General features: G+C 40.7%; 1 protein-coding gene across 4 annotated transcripts in view; it reads right to left on the bottom strand.

The window, feature by feature from the left end:
* The window catches only part of WIPF1 (WAS/WASL interacting protein family member 1), a 124,950-nt gene that overhangs the window by 30,586 nt on the left and 69,967 nt on the right, over positions 1-24,397 (bottom strand). Inside the window, exon 1 of one of the 4 annotated variants that reach the window (XM_032755327.2) lies at positions 7,436-7,747. The exons of the other annotated variants lie outside the window; for them this stretch is intronic. The gene's annotated coding sequence lies outside the window, so the exon portion shown is untranslated. Of the gene's footprint in view, positions 1-7,435; positions 7,748-24,397 lie in introns of those variants that run through there. 4 annotated transcript variants of the gene reach the window in all.

Below are 24,397 nucleotides of genomic sequence, written 5' to 3'. Positions count from 1 at the left end.
GGGAGAACATGAGACCGTAGTCAGGCAAATTTGGTTCTGAATCCTTGCTCTGCCACCTGGCAGATTCAGATGGGAATTTGTTTTTCCCATCTGTTAAGTAGGAAGTTGCTGAGCAGATTAAATGAAATGGTGTGTGCAAGCCTTTCAGCATGGCCTGGGGGAGCAAAGCTGTCAGTGGACGGGGCTTAGATCTGTCCTTCCGAGGGTGAGGATGGGTCCTGCTGGTACAAGCTGCTAAGTGCCTGGCAGAGGAGGGGTGGACCTGGAGGCTAGTCTGAGGGGCCACAGCTTTGCTCAGTGGCTGTAGGTGGATCTGCCTGGGTGGGAATGAGGCTGACTGATGACTGGGCCTCCCAGCATTTGGTTCTTCCCTTGGAGATGGGAGCATGGCAGGAAAGGCAGCTGACTAGGGTGCAGGGGAGACCCGAGAAGGGAAAGGACTCAGCAGCAGTTTCCCAGTGTGGTCAGTATCTCCTGCATCAGAATCTGCTGTGCCTGTGTCCGACTTCCCAGACTAGTTGGGCTCTCGGCAGTGTCGGATCACATGCCTACCCATTTGCTGGGCCTTGCCCTCCTACCCCACCCCAACCCAGGCAATGGACTTTTAAGAAGACACACTTTTCAGAATTAATTTCTTTTTAAGAATAATTTCAATGTTAAGTAACTTTCATGATAGAAAAGCCAGACTTTCTAAAATCTTTACTTTGTGTGTTGACTTCTACGTACACAAAGAAAACCCAAGGGACAGAAAAGGCTTTTGTTTTCACATACAGTATTATGGTCTGAACTATGTCCCCTACAAACTGATATGCTGAATTCCTAACCCTCAGGACCTCAGAAGGCAACTGTATTTGGAGATAGGGTCTTTAAAGAGGTGATTAAGCTAAAATGAGGCCATTGGGTGAGATCTTAATCCAATTTGACTGGTGTCCTCATACAAAGAGGAAGAGACATCAGGCATGTGCTCACACAGAGGAAAGTCAAGTGAAGACGCAGTGAGAAGGTGGCTGTCTGCAAACCAAGGAAAGGCTTCAGAACACACCAAACCTGCCTACATCTTGATCTTGGACTTCCAGCTTCCAGAGCTGGGAGAAAACAAATTTCTGTTATTTGATCTACCCAGGCTGTGGTATTTTATTATGGCAGTACTAGCAAATTAATACACATGGCTTTAACAACATATGTTTGTCTATTATCCATTGTGGGAACAATAAGATAATGGCCTTTGAATAAACTATCCATCAATTGATTTCTCACCAAGATATTTCTGGATTATCATATGTTAAAAAATTTAAAAATCAGCCAGAACCTTAGAGTATGTAAGTGACTGCCAAAGGTTTATTTAATAAGTGAATGAATCATTCAAAAATAATCAAATTTTAGGTGAAAATAGCTGAAGTAAGGGGAGAGATCTATCAATAAACCTTTAGTAAGGAATTGGCTTTATGGGTTGAGAGAACAGAGTGAAATAATTTGCATAAATGACTTTAAAAATTTACTGTTTCTTCTTTGTTGCCTACACACACGCACAGACACACACACACACACACACACACACACCACCCCAACATTTAGAAATTCTGGACTTCCTAGTTCGTTCTGTGAATGAAATGGCTGGCATCGTTGGTCTTACTAGAATGCTATTAGGTCAACATCATGGTTTAACATTTACATTTAGACAACATTCACTGATCCCAGATAAACTAAGGCATCTTGCAGCCTGGACCCACTTGTTAAACATGCAGTGTTGGCTACAACGAGCACTGTGAGAGAAAGAGAACCACTCAGCCCACTCCCCACCAGTACAGGGGACACATTCTCCTCAATGGCATGGCCAACTAGAGGTCAACCATAGCTCACAGTTCAGTCCAGACATGCCCCAGGAAACTCAGGGTTTCTTCTTCAACGTGCTCATCTAGGAAAGCAGACTCATACCTGAATGTAAAATGATTGCCTTCCTTGGGATCAAGAAAATGGGGTAGTTATTTAAATAAACTGTTTATTAGTTTCATAGCCAACTTAAAATTCACTCTAGATTGCACTGCCTAGGGCCCACACTACAGAATGACATGAGGTGGGGAGCGATTCCTAATAGTCCTCCAGTGAACACAGTTGACAATCCTCCGAAGGCCAGTCTCTAATCTCACGTGGGCAGGGGTTCCATTAGGGAAGATAAGAAGCAGCTTTATCCAATTACGTTTATCCTTAATTTGGACTATTCAAAAATATAAAGCATTCTGCTCTATAAATGCTGCTAAAAGTAACCCTTAAATACTATCACACCTAAAATGAATGGTGGAAAATTAAACTTTTTTTCCCCCAAAAGATTGAATCAATAGAGGAATATTTTATTTGCTGGGGGTGGGGGAGGGTATCAGAAATAATATAACTGGATAGATTCAAAAATCCAACTGCTGTCTTGCCCTCATTTTCTATTTTTATTTACATTTATTTATTTATTTTTGTTTTTTTGAGACAGAGTCTGGCTCTGCTGCCCAGGCTGTAGTGCAGTGGTACGATCTTGGCTCACTGCAACCTCCACCTCCTGGGTTCAAACAATTCTCCTGCCTCAGCCTCCTGAGTAGCTGGGATTACTGGCGCGTGCCACCACACTTGGCTAATTTTTGTATTCTTGGTAGAGATGGGGTTTCACCATGTTGGCCAGGCTGGTCTTGAACTCCTGACCTCAAGTGATCCACCCGCATCAGCCTCCCAAGGTGCTATGATAACAGGCATGAGCCACCATGCCTGGACTCATTTATATTTTACTTTATATATAATGCTCTTAACTCATTTTCATCTATGTATTTCTTGAGTGCTTTTGGCATCTTCAGGTTAGTTTTTTGTTTGTTGTTGTTTTCTTTGAGATTTCTTTTTCTCCTTTTGTATTGTAGAGAATACAAAAATATACAAAGATGAAAAAAAAGCACTGAAGTTGTATTTAACCACTAAAGGAAGCATTGAATAATAATTAATTTTTATGTGAAAAAGGGTTAGGGGTAATAACCAGAGGTAACTCTTTGTTATTTTGATACATGGCCTTCCAGCTTATAAGTACATGTACATCTCTCTCTCTCTCCCTCTCTCTCTCTCTGTTTCACACATACACATATACACACAATTATATACAAAAATATTAACAGAACAAAATTTATAATACATGTAACACAAAAGTGTTTTCCTGAGAAAAGGTTTTTAAATTCATATTGAGTTATTACAACCATAAAAAATAACTGCAAGGGCATTCATTACAAAGACAGTGAATCCACTCCAAGTCCCCCTGAAAAAATAAAATCATCGAGCAAACTCAAATTGCTGCTAAGACGGTGAATTTTAAAAAGCATCTCGTTTTGGGATTCCTACTCAATTATTCTTGATTCTATTCTTTAGATACTCCTCCATGATGCAAACTTAGCTGGATGTATTTAAGATCTGAAAACCATTAGAACTAATTAAGATGAATTTGTCTTTGTTCTTCAACTTCCTGTAAAAAATGCTCAACAGGAAAATTGATGCTCGCAGTAAACCACAGTCATCCTGTTTCTTTAACACAATCTTTTCACAGCTGCAGTTGCCTGGAGTTTCTATTTTATGACGCGAGTCACTGTGCAACAGCTCTACCGTCCCTTCCCCCAAGCATGTGGTCTGGCCATTTTAGAAACTTTCAATACCTTTGCAGAAAGGTTCGTTTCTATTATTGCTACTCTTCCTCTCTCCAGGCTGAAGGTCCTTGCTCAGAGCAATAAGGCCATGGATACAAGAGGGGAAACAGAAAAGGCAGCTGGACTCCAGAGGAAGCAAAAGGCAGAGAAGAGGAAAACAGCTTTATTAGCAAATCAGCAGCCTCAGCCAGTTGGTTCTTATGCATTGTTAGTCTCCATTTGAGCTGAATGTGGAGCACACGCTTGCCATATACAGAATCCCTCATTTCTCAAAATGTACTGCTCTTTTCTCAGTCAATCATCATTGAAAACAATACTTCAGCGACGTCTGATTAGGTTGTCTTCTTAATGGTAAATGTCAATTTAAGTCTGCTGAACCTAGAAATGCTTCTTTTATAGTTCTTTTAGATAAGGAGGTGATTTATTTTGGTGGGGAGTAGGAAAGGTGTTTTTCAAAGAAGACGTTTTGAAGCATCTCTAACATCATTAAGACTGGCTGGGAGCTTGGACACAATTTTACTGCAAGAGTACTGCTAGGGAAATAAAGGTTGCTATGAAGTAAAATTATGTTTTAATCCACTATTGTGCACATTTAATTTTAAAATTAATACAAATTCATGGACATCGAAGACCCTTTTAATAGTGAGAAAATTAAGGTGAGCTGAATGACCCGCCTACCTGTCATTATTTAACTGAAGGAAAGGGAAAGGAAACATTTTTTACTTTATCCATATAATTAAAGAGTAGCAGGTTTTCTCCCATACTTCCCATCTCTTTAAGGGGTTCAAATCTCCAAGCTAAAATCTGCCTAAATTGCTATCACCACATTTAGTTCTACCAGAGATTAAGATGTGCCACTGTTTCTCTCTCTCTCTCCCTCTCTCTCTCTGTCTCTCTCTCTGTCTCTGTCTCTCTCTCTCTCTCTCTGTCACACACACACACACACACAGCATATATGTCAGCACACTTGATATACTGTATTCATTTTATCATTGAAAGTACAGCTTTATGATATAAGCAGAAGTGTCACCAAGTTTACCTCTGAAGGAGTGAAAAGACTTAAAAAGGAAAATATCTTACTTGAGATTATTAGTTTTAAAGATATTTACTGTTGCTGTGACATTTAAAGCAAAACATTTGTAATCTCAGATGCCCAAGGCCGGAAAAGCACCTCAAGAAATCATACTGGCTGGGTGTCGTAGCTCATGACTATAATCCCAGCACTTTGGGAGGCCAGGGTGGGAAGATCGCTTGAGCCCAAGAGTTTGAGACCATTCTGGGCAAACATAGTGGGATCCTCATCTCTACAAAAAAATATATATTTATAAAATTAACTGGGCATGGTGGCACACATCTGTAGTTCCAGCTACTTGGGAGGCTGAGGTGGGAGGACTGCTTGAGTCCAGGAGTTTGAGGGTGCAGTGAGCTGTGATCATGCCATTGCACTCCAGTGTGGATGACAGAGCAAAACCCTGTCTCAAAAAAAAAAAAAAAACAGAAAAGAAAAAGAAAAAGATAAATCATACAATTTATAATGTTGCTTCCAAGCTGCACTTGTGAAAAAAAGCTCTTACAATTCAGATAACGTCCTCCACATTTAGTTGTTAGGTGGCCTTGGGTAAATTACTTAGCTTATATTAAGTCCGGTTTTCAAAATAACAGCACTTACTTAGTACGGTTATTCAAGAGTTAAATGAGGGAGTGCTTAATAAGTATTAGCCATTTTCAAAAAATAAAATAAGCAAAGGTGAAGAACCTAACACAAAATAAGTGGTCAGTAAATATTACAGTCTTTCCCCCTATTTAACCACGAGAAAGAGAAACCATGAGCTGATTTAAATCAGCCTACCTGTGTACACCCATGCAAACTTCCGTATTACAAGTGAATGGTGAAGGGAGATGTATATAAAGTGCATTTCAAATTTCTCAGAAAAGCATACTGACTAAGGCATTCCTTATTCTAGTATTTTTTTACAGTTTTAATTTTCAGGACAGACAGAGGTATTTATGGCAGTCCAGGAGAAATGCTTTTTTCAACAACAAGCACGTTTAACAATTTGGACAAAATGAGTCAAACCTTAAAGCAGAAATATATCACAATTTAAACAGCCAGAAACTTCCAAAGTAAATGATATGTGTTCATAAAATGTTAAGAAGCCTTCAAAAGGTCATAAAACTTGAAGGGTCCAGGAATTCAGTATCACTTCATCTTATATTTTAGGTAGGTTGGGGAACTTCCAGCCTACAGGCCAGATTTAGAATTTGATCAGATCTGAAGTTGCTGCTCGATCCCAGGAACTAATTTTCACCACAGGGAGTTCTCTGAATATTTCAGTCCACCCAGAGTATGTGTAACCCTTAAAAGGTTAGATATTAGAGTAGTTGAAGCGCTATGAGCAAATAGTCCATGAATAAACTTTTCAAAGAGCAATAGAAAACCTGACTTAGTGAAAAATGACTTTTAGGTAAGTCATTTAATGACTTTAGACCTATAAAAGGAAGGGTTTTGACATGATGATATTCCAGTTCAGAAGAACAAAGCTTGATAAAGTTAACACATAGCACTGTAGTCCAAGTGAATTGTAAGAGTATGATTTCCACACAGATCAACCTCAAAACCTTTCCCCAGTTTCTCATCTTCCTTTCTCACTGTCCTGTCCTATTCTTTCCCCAGTCTTTCATCTTTCTCTCTACCAAGCTGTCTTACTTTGCTTAGTTAGAATCTTTCAGTAGCCTTTTCATTTACCACCTCTCCATTCTCTACTACATATACTAGTTATGCCATTAAATTATTTAAAATAACTTGTATGCCTGTAATCCCAGCACTTTGGGAGGCCGAGGTGGGCAGATCACTTGAGGTCAGGAGTTTGAGACCAGCCTGACCAACATGGTGAAACCCTGTCTTTACTAAAAATACAAAAACAAAAAAAACAAAAAACTTGTACTTAGTGACTAAAGTTATATGTGCCTTCTGAGTTTTTTAAAGCTTTATTTTATATTTCTTCACGGAGAGAAAGGAACATAAGTCAAATTGTTTCTTCCTACATATGCCAGAAAAAAGTTTTTTAATGTAAAAAGTTTCCTTAGTTCTGCTCTGTAAGTCTCTGAGTAGATGGCTTGAAATTTTAAAAATCTATGCCAAAACATTAATCACATTAAACATAAAGTTATAACTAATGCTATAAAATTTGATTTGCGATAGTAATTGTGCACACACTGTTATAACAGGAATAGACTTATTCTAAAAGACAAATCGTATTATAAAAGACTCTGCTTAGAAGTGGTTTAGTTTGAGTTTTGAACTTAAATAGCACATCGGCAGCAACAGTGCAACAGCTTAGTTCCATGGTATCTTCGTTTGAAGCTTCCAATAGCTCCTTGTACTTTAAAGCACTTACTGTTGCTGGCCACACCAAAGATTCAAAGGCAGTTGTGTGGACAAGTGTATCATACACCAAAAGGATATATTTACTGACATAAGCCCCCAATTTAAATGGGAAAATAAATTCCTGTGGATCCAAACTTGTCCAGTGGTCAAAAAAAATTCTATTGAAAATCTTGCTTACATTTTGGCACAAAGCATAAGTTATGAATCACTCACAATCACCATAGTGGTGAAACTAGCATTCTGGGCAATAGGAATAGCTCACATGGTGTTCTACAGAAAAATTAAACAACTTTATCTCGACATACTATGGTCCATTAAAAGCCATTTAGTTCTTCCCCGTAGCTGATAAAGGAAATAAACTTAGTTTGAATATAATTTTTCTTACCGTTAAAGGGTACTGCAGGGAGCCATGGTCAGGGACACAGGCAGACAGAGGGCCAGTGGGACAGGAGCCAAGAGAGAAAACTGTCCCTGAAAAAGGTATCATCTTCTAACGCAAGTGTGGGGTCGTTTTTGGACAGCCATTTCGGACAAGCTCTGGCCTCTTGTTAAACGTGACATACTGAGTCAGAGGCAGACGTCCTTCTGTGGTTATTCGCTTCCTGTCTGATTAATTTGTTGTTTGTTCCTACCTCCTTTGCTGCAGAAAAAGAAACTAAATTGGTTTTGCTTAAGAAGCAAGCAAGAAAAAAAACCTAAATTAAAAAAAATTAAATGTTTCTCCTCCCCACAAGGTGTAATACACAGCTATTTGGTACAGTGACAAGAGGAGATGAGCACCTCCACTCAGTGAAGAGTCCAACTTTATTCTAGTTATTCCCACAAAAATAACTGTTCATGGAACTTGAGATTCCTTTAGGAAAATTATATTTGAAAGTATCACTGTAAATACTGACTATTCCATTGAGAAATAGGGAAAAGAGTCACTCAAGAAAGAAAAGCTCTTACCTACCTTACCTTATCTCTTAATTAGGCTAAGGGCTTCTTCTCATTGACAGGGCATTCAAGTGTGTGGGGAGAAAGTTACAAATGCAGGTAAAGAGAGCAGGTCAGGTGTATGAAGGCAAATGAGGTTCTTTTTTTGGTTTTGTTTTATTTATTTCTTTTTTTTTTAGAGACAGAGTCTTGCTGTCACTTAGGCTGGAGTGCAGTGGCATAATCATAGCTCCCTGTGGCCCTGACCTCCTGGGTTCGAGCAATCCTCCAGCCTCAGCCTCCTGAGTAGCTGAGACTACACGCATATGCCACTGCACCTGGCTAATTTATTTTATTTTTATATTTGGTAGAGATGGGATCTTGCTTTGTTGCCCAGCCTGGTCTTGCACTCCTAGCTTCAAAGTGATCCTTCCATCTTAGCTTCCCAAATTGCTGGGATTACAGGCTTGAGCTACCATACTTGGCAGCAAATGAGTTTTGAAACGTGATTTTGGTGCCCAAGTCAGGGTAAATAATATACAGCTTAAGTCAGCTGCAGATCCATAGCTTTCTATGCCAAAATGTTTGTCCCCCACACTTAATGGGGTAACAGTAACTCTCCTAGAAGATGCTTGACAAAAGCATAGAGATAAAGAGGGCAGAAGGAAGAAAGTCAGATTTCTCATTATTAAAGAACTCAAGAGGTGGATGGCAATGGAATACATGTAGAAAACATTTTATCAAAACCTTGAGTTATGTATAGAATGATCTGAAAATGCTCATAAGTTTTTCTTAACCCATCTTAAAGGTTCAGACTTACATTTGCAACACATAGCATATAACTCTGAGAAAACAGTAACAGTTGAGGAATTTAAAAAAGAGGCATATTTCAGAAACTGGCTTCATTGTAAAATCTGAATGTTGGGTCCTGATTCTGCTAGGATCAGACGCCAGAGGCATGAAAAGAACGTATGTTGTCTAACACTGCCTTACCTGTAAGGTGATAGAACTGGGTTAGATGAGTAATTTTCAACTCAGGTAGCTGTTGGGGGTGGCGAGCAGTGAGTGGGAATGGTGGGGGCAGGGGCCTGTAGCATTCAGTGGGCGGGGCCAGGAATGGGAAATTTCCTATGGTGCTTACGACAGTCCCACTCAAAATACCAGAAGTGCTCCTACTGGGGAGTACTGGGACAGATGATGTCTAAGGATCTTTTAAACTCAAAATTCCCTGAGATAGGAGTCTAACTACATGAGCAGATTCATGATGCCAGGCCATGGGCACAGTTCCTGGAGTGGAGTATCCAAGAATAAGTGACTGAGAGTCCTCTGCTTTGCCTGGAGCCCCTTAAAGGCAGGGACCCCCTCTTGTCTAACTCTGGCCTGGTATCCACCCGTGACTTAATACACGAATAAATACCTGCAGGCATGGGGCTGGACAGAGGTGGAGGCCTGCAGCTATCAGCCACTTCCCCCGATACAAACCCTCAGGAAAACAGAAAAGTTGATCAACTATTAAGTAAACGCCTGAGTGAATCTTTGGGGAAGTCTAATTATAGTCGGGTCTGAAAAGAGAACATGGGCGACATGACAATTTCTCTACGTATTTTCAGAATTATTTTGAAGTTCTCTAAGTAATAGACACCCCAAACACACACACACACACACACTCTCTCTCTCTCTCTCTCTCTCTCTCTCTCTCCCTGTCAGTACACATACCATTCATGGCTATTTCCATCCCTTAAGGGAGTGGTCCCTAACCTTTTTGGCACCAGGGACCGGTTTTGTGGAAGACAATTTTTCCATGGAGTGGGGGCAGGGGGTGGGGATGGTTTCGGGATGAAACTGCTCCACCTCAGATCATCAGGCATTAGATTCTCGTAAGGAGCTCGCATGCGCAGTTCACTTTAGGGTTCTTGCTCCTCTGAGAATCTAATGCGCAGCTGATCTGATAGGAGGCAGAGCTCAGGAGGGAATGCTCGCTCACCAGCTGCTCACTTGCTGCTGTGTGGCCTGGTTCCTAAGGGGCCATAGACTGGTTGGAGACCCCTACCTTAGGAAAAGCTCACTTAGAAGGGACTATGTCACCTAGAAGGCTGCAGTCCCCAAGACATGCAAGGGAGTAGTTGTGTAGTTTGAGTCTATTCCTACAGTCAACTTTGGACACATTTATCAGGTGTCTACTATGCATGTTAGGACATAAATTAGATAATGTTCCTCCCCTGCTTAAAACCCTCCAATGACTTCTCATTTCACTTAAAAAGTCCAAACTCTTAGGTCCACAGGGACCCACAAAATCTGGCCCCTCCTTAATTCTCTGTCTTCATCTCAAGTAATACTCTGCCTTGCTAATTTACCTTCCACATCTTTCTGTTCCTTAAATGCACCAAGCTCATTTGCATCTTCGGGCCTTTTACTTGCAAGCCTGGTACTCTTGCCTGGTACACTCATCTTTTTGTTCCTTTTTATTCTTCAAATGTCAGCAAAAATGCTCTCCCTCATGACCCATTTCTGCTCTGTTTTCTTTTATGCATAGCACACGTCACCGCTTGACACTGTCTTATTTATCTGTTTATTTACTTGTATGTTTCTCTCCACTAGAATTCAAGCTCTATGAGAGCAGAGACCTTGTCCATCTTGTTTCTGCTTTGTTTCTGCTGTTGCTTCAGCATTTAATGCAGGTGTTGGAAAATAGTGTTTGCTGAATGAAAAAGAAAATCAATGTTTCTTACAAATTCTACTATAGCATAATGTTCTTTTTTTTTTTTTGAGACAGAGTCTTACTCTGTCACCCAGGCTGGAGTGCAGTGGCACGACCTTGGTTCATTGCAATCTTCACTTCCCAGGTTCAAGCGATTCTCCTGTCTTGGCCTCCCTAGCTGGGACTACAGGCGTGTAACACCATGCCTGGCTAATTTTTTTTGTATTTCTAGTAGAGACAGGGTTTCGCCGTGTTGGCCAGGCTGGTCTCCAACTCCTGGCCTCAAGTGATCCTTCCTCCTCAGCCTCCCAAAGTGCTGGGATTATAGGTGTGAACCACCACTTTGCCCAGCATAATGTTCCTTTAAAAGCTTAAGACTGTTCCCCCTGAAATGGTAAATAACAAATGCCAAGACTAGACTTAAGCCTTCTTGGGAGAAGCTGTTAAAGGGAAATTTTTCAGAGAAAAGGTCAGCAGGTAAAACCCTTGGCCTATCAGTGGGCTTGGCAGTGCAGGCAGAGTCTTTTTTTTTTTTTTTTTTTTTTTTGAGACGGCGTCTCGCTCTCTCACCCAGGCTGGAGTGCAGTGGCGCAATCTCGGCTCACTGCAAGCTCCGCCTCCCGGGTTCACGCCATTCTCCTGCCTCAGCCTCTCCGAGTAGCTGGGACTACAGGCACCTGCCACCACGCCCGGCTAATTTTTTGTATTTTTAGTAGAGATGGGGTTTCACCGTGGTCTCGATCTCCTGACCTCGTGATCCACCCGCCTCGGCCTCCCAAAGTGCTGGGATTACAAGCGTGAGCCACCGCGCCCGGCCGCAGGCAGAGTCTTAAGCAGTGCAGGTGGCTTACACCATTGGGCAATGTGAAGAGAAAAATGGATTAAGAAAATTGAAAACAAATAGAACAATCAGAAAGGAAGGGAAGGAAATAAAAAGATAAAGAAAATAAGGCAAGAAAAGCTGGAGATGGGGAGAGATCATGTGGTGGGTAGGGGAGAGCTACAACCACACTGCTAACCTCAGAGGCTTTGGAAGCCACCTCTGCAGTGGATGACCCACAGGTGCTGGATGTAACAGTGCTGTCTGGCCTTCCTGGGTGAAGCGGGGTTCTAAGCTCAGTGTCAGCTTTTCCAGCAGCCACGTTCTTTAAAAAGAAAAGAACTTTAAGGCTGCAGGAGACTTGCAGAGATCAAAATCTACATCACCACTTACAGAGGAAGAAACAGGGGTCCAGAGAAGTTAGGCATCCTGCCCATGTCACACAGCTGGCAGCAGCAGAGCAGTGGCCAAAGCCTGGGCTCCACTCCACTGTCCAGCGCCATTAATGTCTTCAGCCTCATTTCAGGTTCGGGTGATACCACCTACCTCCTTTCTGTAAGTATAAGAAGAGGCAGAAGAAAGCGGGTGGAGAGAAAGGCTGTGATGCGGATGGGAGAGGCTGTTATACTATAACCAAAGGCCTGAGATAAGTGGATTGAAAGCCTGGATGAATAAAGACAATCACAATTCTGGACTTAAAGAGAATTTTAAATGCATATCTCTTTCCCATTTAATATACATCAGTCTGAGCTTAATGACAGAGTAAAACAATAACCAATAGGCTTGCAGACCAATCACATAAAGAATCCTCCATATTAATCTATAGAAATAAAAAACCAAGAGCAGGCAGAAGATTATAAAACAATAATGTAGGTCTAGCCAGTGTAGAAAAAGTGCTGAAGAATCACAGTCTCCTGCCGTGGCCCCCAGTCAACATGGACTGAATCAGTGCAACAGTGGCATGTGTAAAATACGGCAACATAAGTTTTTAATAATTCTGGTTTTTCAAGTTGTGTTTCCATGACTACCTGTTATGGTGCAGTATTTCCCCAGTAGTAGAAAGGTGTTTTATAATACTGCATCCCTCAGTTCTAAAACTTACATTATTCCTTCTTATACTGCAGAATGACCCCTTATAGATTTTTAGGGTGAAAAAAAACACTACCAGATTAAAGACATGCATTGGTTGTAAGAATCTATTTTCAAAATGTTAAAATATGGGAATTATTTGATTTAAAAGAGCAGAAACAAAGGAATAATCCTCTCCACCACATAATTATCAGTACAGCTACATACAGGGTTGATCATTTAAAAATAATCTCAGAAACATAGATAAATTAAAAACAAACCTTGTAGTATTCTGTACCCTGTTAATATAAATTGATATAATCTTACTTGGGGAAAAGTCTGCAGTGTATTCCGTTGTGTTTTGGCAGCTCAGCAACCATTTCCCCTACTTATAATCATGTCCCTTTGTTTGTGTGGAGAATCATCCCGCGCTCACTCTCAAACCATGTGCATCCAGAGGCATTCACTCCCATTCCAGACAGAGGAAAAGCATGTGATTCAAGGCTGGCTAATCAGAGCCTTGCATTCATTTGGCCCTAGAGACTTCTGGTGATGGCTTGTGATCATCAGAATCGAGGAAACTTGTAGCCTGAGGCGAGCTCTATCCCTGAGGGATGAGGCTGGAACCAGATCTGTTGAGGATGTAGGGGATGGGCCTGCTGCACTCATCCTTTGACCACATGGGGTCTAAAACCAAGACCAACAAAATGGGAATTGGAAGACGGAGAAAAACCAAGTGCTGGTGTTGTTGGTTGAGCCCTGAATCTATCTATAACTGAAGATTTCTAGACCTTTAATTTATATTAGCAAATAAATTCTCTCTTTTATTTAAGCTGGTATGGTCACGTTTTCTATCATTAGCAATACAAAGACTCTTAAGTGATAAAGGAATTGGTACTAGAAGTGAGTGTTGAATGTGACTAAGCCTAAAATGTGCAACTGGCTGATTTAAGGTTGGGGAAGGCTAGTGCAGGCTGGCCTGGACTGGAGAGTTGGCAGTCCTTGTTAAGTGACAACAAAATAGCTAGTTATGCTGCCACCTATTGACTCCTTGGTCTGACACAGGAGCCTACTCATGGTACACCATTAATGGATTCACTAGAAAAACATTTAGAATGGTGCAGTGTGTTGGCTATTTCTTGTGTCTTTTAGTAAGATCCACAGGAAAGAGATAAATGTAGGCTCAAAACTGACTAGAGGCACAGAGGGAAAAAATACGGCTTTGTTAAGAGAGGCCTTTTTTTGGCTGTGATCTGCAACCAAGATGGGTGAGAGTCAAATAATTTGGAGACTTGCGGGTTGGAAAACCCAAATTCTCTATGGCATGCTAACATTAGATAGAGTGGGGAGGGACCCAATCATAATCCTGAGAGACACAATTCCAGACACCAGAATCTTGAATATGGAAATCCCAAAAGATCAAAATCCTGAAAATATAATTCTGGAAGAAATAATAGAGAATTATTTGAAAGATATTAATTTACATTTTAAAGGAGGATTTATTTAAGAAACATATAAAAACATGACAGAACACTTCATAGGCCATTTTACACAAAAAAATAGACAATAATAACGCAAATATTTTTGCAAGCATAAACACTCAGGTATTCTAACGACAGTAGCACAGGTATAGAAGTTATAAGCAGACATCTGTATTCATAAAGAAATAGGGCAAGAAGGGAAGTGTACAAATGCATATCACTACAGTTGGTATTGTGTGTGCCCAGCTTTATAAATTTGGTCATCTGAAATACTGTGACAAAGAATCTTTTGATGAGATCAATAAAAAACTGTGACATGCAGTTACCACATAGGCAGTTGCCCAAAGAGCTGAGATCTCAAGAAATTTTCTTTCACAAATGCAGATTTGTATAAAAGGCCATCTCTTCATTTATTGAGGATGTTTCAACATTTTTATGTATATGCGCAATGCTTACACACAAAGTCAATGCTGTGCTGATGCATTTTTATGGAGTTAAATTTGCAAAAAATGCATTTAATGAATTAGAATTTTCCAAAAGTCTCTACACAATGTATATGTCCAGTATTGGAAATGATGAAAAGATGAAATAGATGGCATAGTGAATTATAAAAAATCATGCTGAAAATTTAAAATAGTGGAAAAAAACTAAAATAAGAAAAAGAACTAAAAAGAAAATTCGCAAAATGAAAAGGGTATTATGGGGATAGATGATGGGCAATTGCACGGAGATAGTCCAAAGAGCTGGCCTAACATGATGCAGCTATTCTGTGATTGTGATTTTGGGGATTTTAGATGTTTGGGATTTTAGACTTTAGAGATTTATACTTTAGGGATTTTCATCTTTGGGAATTTCAGCATTCGGGATTATGGTGTTCTGGACTGTGTCTTTTGGGATTATGATCCAGATCTGGAGTAACTCTACTCTGATTCCAGGAATGGAAAATGACCAGCCCTGGCTAATTAGAGCCTTGGGTTCCCTGGCTGCAGTGACTGGTTCAGAGATGCCCATGTAACTACTTTTGAACCAAGGAGATGTAGTGAGACTTATTCTAAGGCGTGTGGGACTGAATTGGTAGTATATTATCCACATTAGAGGTGTGGGGCTGGAATGGCAGTATTATACCCACATTATAGACGTGGAGACTGAGCATGAAGCCAATGCATTAAGAGCGAGGGGAGCCTGAGACTCAAGAGGTACAGCAATCAAAAGCAATGTGTGGGCTGGCGCGGGGGCTCACGCCTGTAATCCCAGCACTTTGGGAGGCAGAGGCAGGCGGATCACGACGTCAGGAGTTCGAGACCAATCTGACCAACATGGTGAAACCCTGTCTCTACTAAAAATACAAAAATTAGCTGGGCATGGTGGGGTGTTGAGCACCTGTAATCCCAGCTACTCAGAAGGCTAAGGCAGGAGAATTGCTTGAACCCGGAAGGCGGAGGTTGCAGTGAGCCGAGATTATGCCACTGCATTCCAGCCTGGGCGACAGAGCAAGACTTTGTGTCTTGGATCCTGAGTCAAATAAACTAAAAAAAAAAAAAAAAAAAAAAGAGGCAATTGGAAATTTGGATATTGTTCAGATATTTAATGATATTAAGATATTGATAATTGATAATTGTTAGGTGTGATAATGTTACTGCGGTTATGTTGTATTTTACAAAGAATCCCTAACTTTTAGAGATATATACTGAAATATTTGTGGATGAAATATGATGCCTGGGCTTGTTTCCAAAGTAATATGGAAAAGGAGGGAAAGTGGGTAGGGGTACAAATGAAACAAAATTGATCATGAAATAGCCATTCTTGAAGCTGGGTGAGGAGTACACAGCAGTTTGTTACACAGTTCTGTCTACTTTTCATATATATTTAAAATGTTTCCATAACAAAAAGCATTAAAAAAAAAGACGTGGCTCATTCCCTTCCTCATCCACTAGAGGCTGTTAAAGAGGTTTGCTTAATCTAGTGTAAAAATGCTCAGACTTGTATAGGTAACTTACAGAGTTACAGAAGTTACCTTTTACTTCTCAAAATAATTTCTTTTGCTTTTGGAGAAACTGGATAGAATGAGGACTCCCCTACAATGGTCAAAGAACAAGTGGTTCTTCCCAGAAAAGGAGTAAACTCTCAAAATCTGAACACCCATTATTAGAGGCAACAAAAAAGTAAAATTAAAACTCCAACCAACAAAAGAGCAGACCCTTTTTTCTAGAACAGCACTGTTTAGTAGAAATACAATTTGAGCCACGTGTGCAATTCTATATTTTCTACGAGCTATGTTAGAAATAGTAAAAAGAAATAGGTGAGATTGTAATATTTTCTTTTAACACACTACTTCCAAAATAGTATCAAAAAAAATGAAAATCCCCCCAAATAGTATCATTATAACATGTACTAAACATTTGAAAAGAATTATGAATTAGGTATTTTATACTCTCTTTTTCGCACGAAGTCTTCAGAAACTGGTGTTTACTTTACTGCTGGCAGCACTTCAAGTGCTCCAGAGCCACTATCACACTGGGCAACACAACTCTGACAGTGAAGGCCTGACGCGCAGGCCCCATCTTACTCATCTTTTATGCTGGCAGGATGCCTGAATGACACTTAACAGATGTTCAATCAGTGTCAATCCTGGAAAAGTCCTGGTCCACCTAGAGCCAACTCTGGGCTTTATAAATTCTTAGGAAGAGTTTATTCTGCTTGAAGCCATCTCCTAAAACAGGGAATTGACTAGGTATTGTTGGAGTTGTGGCCAGTAGAAGAGCTAAATTGGCTTCTCTTTCCTGGGGTCTTAGTGCTAACACTTCCAGTACCACATGTGAAGAGATACTGCAGTATAGAAGTTTTAAATTAAGGGCTCAGAAAAAATTCATTGCCTTAGTCTGTTTTGTGCTGCTGTAACAGAATACTGGCGACTGAGTAATTTATGAAAAGGCCAGATACGGTTCTGGATGCTGGGAAGTCCAAGGTCAAGGGGCCACATCTGGTGAGGGCCTTCTTGCCGTGTCATTACCATGGCTGAAGGCAAGAGAGCATGCACAATGAGAGGCAGGGAAGGAAGGAAACAGAACTCATCCTTTTATCAGGAACCCACTCTTGCAATAACTAACCTATTCCCATAATAAGGACATTAATTCATTTATAAGGGCAGAGTACTCAGGACCTAATCATCTCTTAAAGGTCCTATCTCTCTTTTGGGAGGCTGAGGCAGGCGGATCACGAGGGTGGGAGATCGAGACCATCCTGGCTAACACGGTGAAACCCCGTCTCTACTAAAAATACAAAAAATTAGCTGGGTGTGGTGGCGGGTGCCCGTAGTCCCAGCTACTCGGGAGGCTGAGGCAGGAGAATGGTGTGAACCCAGGAGGCAGAGATTGCAGTGAGCCGAGATCGCTCCACTGCACTCCAACCTGGGCAACAGAGCAAGACTATGTCTCAAAAAAAAAAAAAAAAAAAGTCCCACCTCTCAACATGGTTGCATTCAGGACTAAGTTTCTGACAAATGAACTTCAAGGGACACATACAAACTACAGCATTCACGGACTCAAACACTTCAGTGGCTTTCCATTTTATACCAAGTAAAACCTAAAGTCCTTGCCATGACTAGCAAGGTCCTCAAGGTTTTGACACTACCCCACTTCCCCTCTCCTTCCTTGACCTCTTTCCCTACCTTCTCCCCCCATCTCTTTGCCTTACGGATTTTGTGCTTGCTGTTCCCTCTTCTGAGGACACTGTTCTCTTGGCTGCTCCCCTCACTCCACTCATGTTCTGCAGTATTTGTGCCAGCTCCATGAGGGCAGAGTTTGTCTTGGTCACTGCTGCTGCCCCAACAACTTAGAACAGTATCTGGCATAATGCAGATGCTTGAAAATATTTGTAAGTGAATTTTACAAACTTCCAGCTCTAAGTTTAGTTTTAACTTTCACTTAACCTGGGGTTGTGATTATGCTGCTCCATGTCTGGCTCTAGGCAAGAAGGTGCCAGGATAAAGTGGAAATGTGTTAGATTTGCTCCTCCAAAAAGACCTGGGGAGGCTCTTGCTTCTTCCAACAGGTGGACACAAGACAGCCATTTAAAAAGACAATATGGGGGCCCTGCCAACAGATTTAACAACTCTTTCTCAAGCAGGGCTGTTTGCCAGTGTCAGGGAGAGAATGAGTTAGAAAATAGTGAGATGACTGACTTGGAAAGAGGCAGGGGAACCAAACTAGGGTGAGAGAAAAAAGAGGCCCAGGACTATTTAGAAAGGACAGTCCCATAACGGCTTCACATACTCATAGCCAACAAATCTGTATTCTATGCCTCCTGTGTGCCTGATGTCAGTACCCTAGATGCTGAGGATACAGCGTGGAAGTTCACCTCTCCATGCTGAGTTTAGCAGTTTTGTGCTCAGCAAAAACCAAGAAACAAAAAGCAAACAAATACAAATGCTGAGGTTGGAACATCACTTGTCTTATTTCTTTGAAGAGAAAATGATTTCACATGTGGAAAGACCATTCATGTTTTTTTCTTTTTTTTTCTAAGCACTCTCTTGTCTTAGGTAATTTAATTAAAATGCAAACATTTCCCAGTTACCAACATCCAATACAAGTGGCCCCCAGGGGAAAACCCATGTGAATGATAGAAAGAGGCTTCTTGCAACCCAAGGGACAAACTGGTGGAAAGCCCCATCTTCACATCCTGCCAGGTACATACTTGTGCACACACACTGAGAGAAGCCACTGGCATGAAGATAGCTGTGTGTTCCCTTTGGTTGCTAATCATTAGGTATAAAGGCCAGGATGGGCCTTTACAATTACTTCTGGGCTGGTGAAAGTAACCATATTGTTCCTTATTCAGACTTCTCTGTAGCTAAATGGCTACTCGGTGTCACCTGCTGGAGGACAGAACTATATGGACACTAAAGGCCCCTCCCTTGGTTTCTCAGGAAACAAGGGTAAACAGCTCTGCACCTCTGGGCCTGACACCACCCATCTGAACACTGTGGGAAGGGCACAGTGACCTAAGACTCCCCTAGGGGCCCTCTGACTGCATATAAACCAGGCCTGGCTAGTGCAGCTGCCTGGGAGAGGCAGACCCAACTACTCTGCAGGTGGACAGGAAATAGTGGGCATTTGTGAGTGCCATAAGAATGGGGGGCCTTCCTGGGATTCAGATGATCTGCAGCGTACCACACTGTCTCACTCAGTAAAGAACTGTCCCACATGACCTTCAAAGGTCCTGTTACATATTGATGTGGTTGAAAAAACTATTTCTAGTTATCTGAGCCTAGACTTTAACTCCAATTTATATATAAACTCAAAATAGTTATTGCACTGTTGTATTCATTCCCTGTATTTTCCGGTAATGCAGATGTCATACAAATGAAATACTTTGTTTTGTTCAGATATTTACCAAGAGTTGGTTGCCCCTTTGGAAAATCATGAGCCCAAGGACAATGTCAATGGTGTTTACTGAAGTCTTTAACTCAAGAGAGCCTGCAATGGCAGCTGTCACACCCACCGTGATCCTACGCATACACGCAAACACCTGACCGTGTACTTTTGTTTTCTGATGAGTTGTACCTGATCACTTACAAACTGAAGTTATTTTATAATAAATTACTTTCCTTTTATTTCTCTTTTAAATTAAGACTACATTGATTTGGAGGGAAATTGTGTGTGAAGTCAGATTATTTGTGAAGGTTCACTGAAGATTGTGAAGAGGGCATTAGAAAATACTGTTATTACAAGTGGGCACGGGGTCAGTCGGGGCTGGGAGCCACTGCTTCTGGTGGTCCTGGGATGTCTACATGTGCCTGAGCTCCGTTTAAAGTCATGAAAGGCCAATCAGATGATTCTGCTCATCCAGCCTGGGCAGTGGAGACCACCACAGCTACTCACCTCTGATCCTGTGAAGGGGCTTCACATTTTGTTACCAAACATATCACAGAGGCATGGGTGATTCTTTCTCCTGTTTTCAGCAGATCCTGCTTTTCTCAGTGGCTTGGCCAGAACAGAATTTGTTCTGTTGGAATGACCCCAGATTCCCTCCAAGAACTTCCCTCCTCTCATTCAGCTTTTCTGGATTCTTCAAATGACTGACTGGGGAAACAGATTATTGGAAAAACACTTTCAGATTGTCTCGATGGGGTCAATACCCTATCAGGCCACAGGAAAGACAAAGGAAAATGCTTCCTGCTGGAGCATGTGCACATATGTTGTTCCTTTAACTCCAAATATGTATGCAGGGGTGGTGGTAGGATCAGAAAATGTGAGATCAGAAAGTGACCAGTTCCCCACCATTTTGTGTGGGTTTTATTTTCTTTCTGCTCCGTGTTGACTCATTTCCCCACAACACGGAAGCTGCTTAATCCAAAGACTTGGACCATTTCATTCTGTTTCATATCCATTCCAACAAAATGATCAGTTGGTGGCTTATGTAAAAAGCAGCTCCATGACTACATTTTAAATATTGACTAGTTTGGGAATAACAAACCACAAAAATTTGGGGTATAAAAACCACATGTGGTTTATGTTTTGTAGGACACCCTCAGGAAGATAAATGGACGAAGTAGAAAAAAATATATAAATGGTCTCCCCTGCCTCACCCCCACCATCATTAAATAAAAACAAAAAACACACAAAAATAAAATGAAACAATGATTAAACAAAACTCAAGCTGGGTGCTACTCTTGGCTTTGGATGGCAGTTGTGTCTTGGCAAGACAAAAAGTAGTGGTCTGGGAACTGTGGCTAAGGTCAACGTGTCAGAATAGCCCGACATAACCTCCGCCTTGGTCAACAGCCCACCCAGCTCCTGACCACGGCACCTCTTTGTCACCAGCACTTCCTCCTTCCAGATGAGCTTCTTCAACCTCTAGGTCCCTGCAGTCACTGACCTTTTCCCCCTACATCTGGCCCCACACTCAACCTCCCGGCCCTCTTCTCCAGCCAAAAGAAAAACGCACAAAACTGTAGATGACTTTCTAGAAATAGAAGTGTTTTATAATCTTTGTGTGTCTCTAATGCCACTGTTAACTAGCGAGCAGCTGTGCTAGGGCTCCATGCACAGCAGCCATTCAACAAATACTCAGTATCTTCATGTTCCAAGGTTGCTTTAGGGGATAGATACTACAAAGATTAAACAGACAACATTGTCCACCCTCATGGAGCTTACACTCCTATCTGTGTTGATGATGTGTGGAAGGAAATTTACCCTCTGTTTCGGGCTGTGCAGGTGTTCATTTAGGCCCAGCTCATATTATATTATGAAGAGCAGCCTCACCAAGATCACTGTCAGAGCAGCGCTAATCCAGGCAAACTAGGATGCAAATGGGCATGGCTCCAAAGTCCTTTGGGGGTTAGTCGTTTCAATCCAAGGACCATTTCCATAAAACAAAAACAAACAAACAAAAAAACTTGATGGTATATTGCTAGGCCAGCCCACAAAAGTATATTTAGTTCATAATGTCACTAAACTAAAACTTCAGTTCTGAGTCCTCAAAGGAAAGGACTTAAAAGTGGTATGAGGAGGAGGAGGAGGAAGAGGAGGAGGAGGAAGGGTCGTCCCTCTCTGGGGCTCCCCAGCCTCAGCTTCTGCCTCTGCCCCCACCTTCAGGCCACTTCCAAACTTTCCCTTGGTCTCATGCAGGACACTAAGGGGCTCCTGTCCCCCAAATATTTCTTACCCTGAATTGTAATTCCCTTTCCTGGGATAAGATGATCTCACTGAGGCATCAGGAGGAAATCAAGCTGTCTTTTATTTTAAAAGAGAGGAGAGGTGTTAACCCATGTTAACCCATATGATGCTGAATTTTTTTGAGATCAGAGAAGACATTTAGTTGGAGGAAGACACCACATAGTAGAGTCACACACTGTCTAGGGTTAACTTTGTTAAGTTTCTCCCACTTTTCATAGTTTGATTCCTTCACTTAAATAACTTTATTTTTTTTGAGACAGATTCCTACTCTATCACCCAGGCCAGAGTGCAGTGGCATGATCAACTCGCTGCAGCTTCAAACTCCTAGGCTCAAGCAATCCTCCCACCTCCTGAGTAGCTGGGACTACAGGTGCATGCTGCCTTGCTTGTCTAATTTTTACAAATTTTTTATTTTTGTAGAGACATAGTTTTGCTATGTTGCCTAGGCTACTTTCAAACTCCTGGCCTCAAGCAATCATCCTGCCTTGGCCTCCCAAAGTGCTAGGATTATAGGTGTGTGCCACCATACCCCACTTATTTTTAAAAATCACCCATTGATACCCAGAGAAAACCAGTTATCATCTTAGAATTTCTTTCCAGTGTTTTTCTTTCTTTTTCTGTTTGTATTTAAAATAGGATCATACTTTGGATGTCTACGTGTGTCTGCACATACCCTTCTTTTTCACATTTCCCCATATTATTCTCTTAACACAATTTTAATAGTTGCATATCTTATTTTCTGGATGTTCTATTATCTATGTAAATATTTTTTATTGTGAGACATTTAAATTGCGTCCAATTTCATTATTACAAATCCTATTATAATTAATGTACTTGCATCTAAATGTTTTGTAATCATTTTATATTATTTCCTTAGGATAAATTTTTAGAGTACAATCACTAGAAGACATGAACAGTTTTTTTTTAAGGAATCTTGATACATACAATTAAATTATTTTCTCAAAGTTTTAGCTTGCATACTCCCATCAGTACTCATTTCTTCTTTTTAACATGTGCTATTATGACATTTCAAAATCTTTGCCAATTTGATACATTTATTTATTGTCTTCTCCATTATTAGTATATCTTACTCCAGTGGTTTGTTATCTGGATTTAAAAAAAAAAAATCACAGGGATTTAGTCCTCTCCTTATTTCCTCCTATCTGAACCTAAAGGTTACCTAAAAGCTCCATGATTTTTCATAAACAAAATAAAATATTCTAACCATTCGTAGACTGACTGGGTGGTAGGCAGTGACCATTTCTATGTGTTTACAAAACAAATGTTCATAAACCAAGGACTATCTTTATTTTATTAGCTGTGGCTAATTTTGTGCAGTCTATGAGAATTTTTACCACTCTAAGAAATGTTTCTATCCCATGCTGGGAGGAGAGGGTAGGACCTCTAGGCACATCTTACCATAGCTCTTCCTGCCTCAAAGGCAAAAGCAGGAATGCCTTGGTTTATGTTATGCACATGCAGACATCTGTAAACTTCTAAAGTCTAAGGTACAGAAAACAGCAGTTGTGACCCTGAGTCACCTTATTTTAGTGTTCACAAGACCAAAGTTCCCAGAAATCAAGGTGTAATTTAGGCTGACCTAACGAATACTCAAGCTTCTCTCATTTCTACCATCTTCATTAGCCATTATGCAAATATTTTAGAAAAGGTAGAATCTAGTTTAGATTTTTTTTATGATTGCAAACTTGATGATAAAAATCTCTTTTGAGCACAGGTCATTCAAAGCAACTCTAGCAATCTACTTGGTGGGCTGTAATTTCCAGTTGTCCTGGGCTAGAAGGACAACTGATCTCCTTTCCACCTGGCTCTTCCCAAGTGAAGACCTGTGACAGGATGTTCCTCACTTTGCACAGTTCTTCATCCTGCACTTAGGAGATATTTGATATTTCTAAATTAGACAGGCAGATGCTTTGAGGTGAAGTGCCTGGTACATACTAAACACTCAACAACATTAGCTATTATTATGATTATTAAGTGAGCAGAACTTCTCCCCAGTTCGTGCTACTTGGTAAAAGAGGAAACAAGGGTAGGTTGGGCAGGGAGGGCAAGATTGACAAGTAAGAAGGCAAACGTGGGAACACAGCTGGTAAAGTGGCTCCTTTTGTTTACAGAGGGATAATTCAATGCAATGTAAGAATGAAGACTTTTATAATGCTGAGTTATGAGTTATTTTTTTAAATTTTATATTAAACAAAAAATAAATAATTTACTCTATTTGATATTTGAAAAAAGTAGGTGCTAATCATTTGAGTCTCCATTTATGTCATTTATCTAAAACTCATTTTCAAATACACTTAGCCCTATTTAAAAAAGCTGCATTGATCCATTCAATTTGTGCTGGTCATTCTCATTCACTAATACCTCTGTATTTTTGTGTAATTCCAAATATCCCTAGACTCAATGAACACAAATTCAGAAAGAAAATGCCCTACAAATTTCCTAAAAACACAGTTGCTCCTAAAAGTTAAGAAACGGGGATTAATAAGTTGGTTTTATGTTCATTGACTTGTTTTCATTTCACCTGGAGAGAGCCATTGCTAATTAGTAGTTAAGTTAAAATTCCAAGAGCAGAATGCGGAGCCATTTGTCTCCAAATCCTTCACTGCAGAGAACAGGACTCCTCTTCACTTCACTAAGAAAATGTTCAAAGGCTTTTCGGATACTCTCA

The sequence above is a fragment of the Hylobates moloch genome, unplaced genomic scaffold (genome assembly GCF_009828535.3).
Source record: "Hylobates moloch isolate HMO894 unplaced genomic scaffold, HMol_V3 SCAFFOLD_1, whole genome shotgun sequence".
Lineage (NCBI taxonomy): Eukaryota > Metazoa > Chordata > Mammalia > Primates > Hylobatidae > Hylobates > Hylobates moloch.
This window is presented reverse-complemented; position numbering and strand designations above follow the sequence as displayed.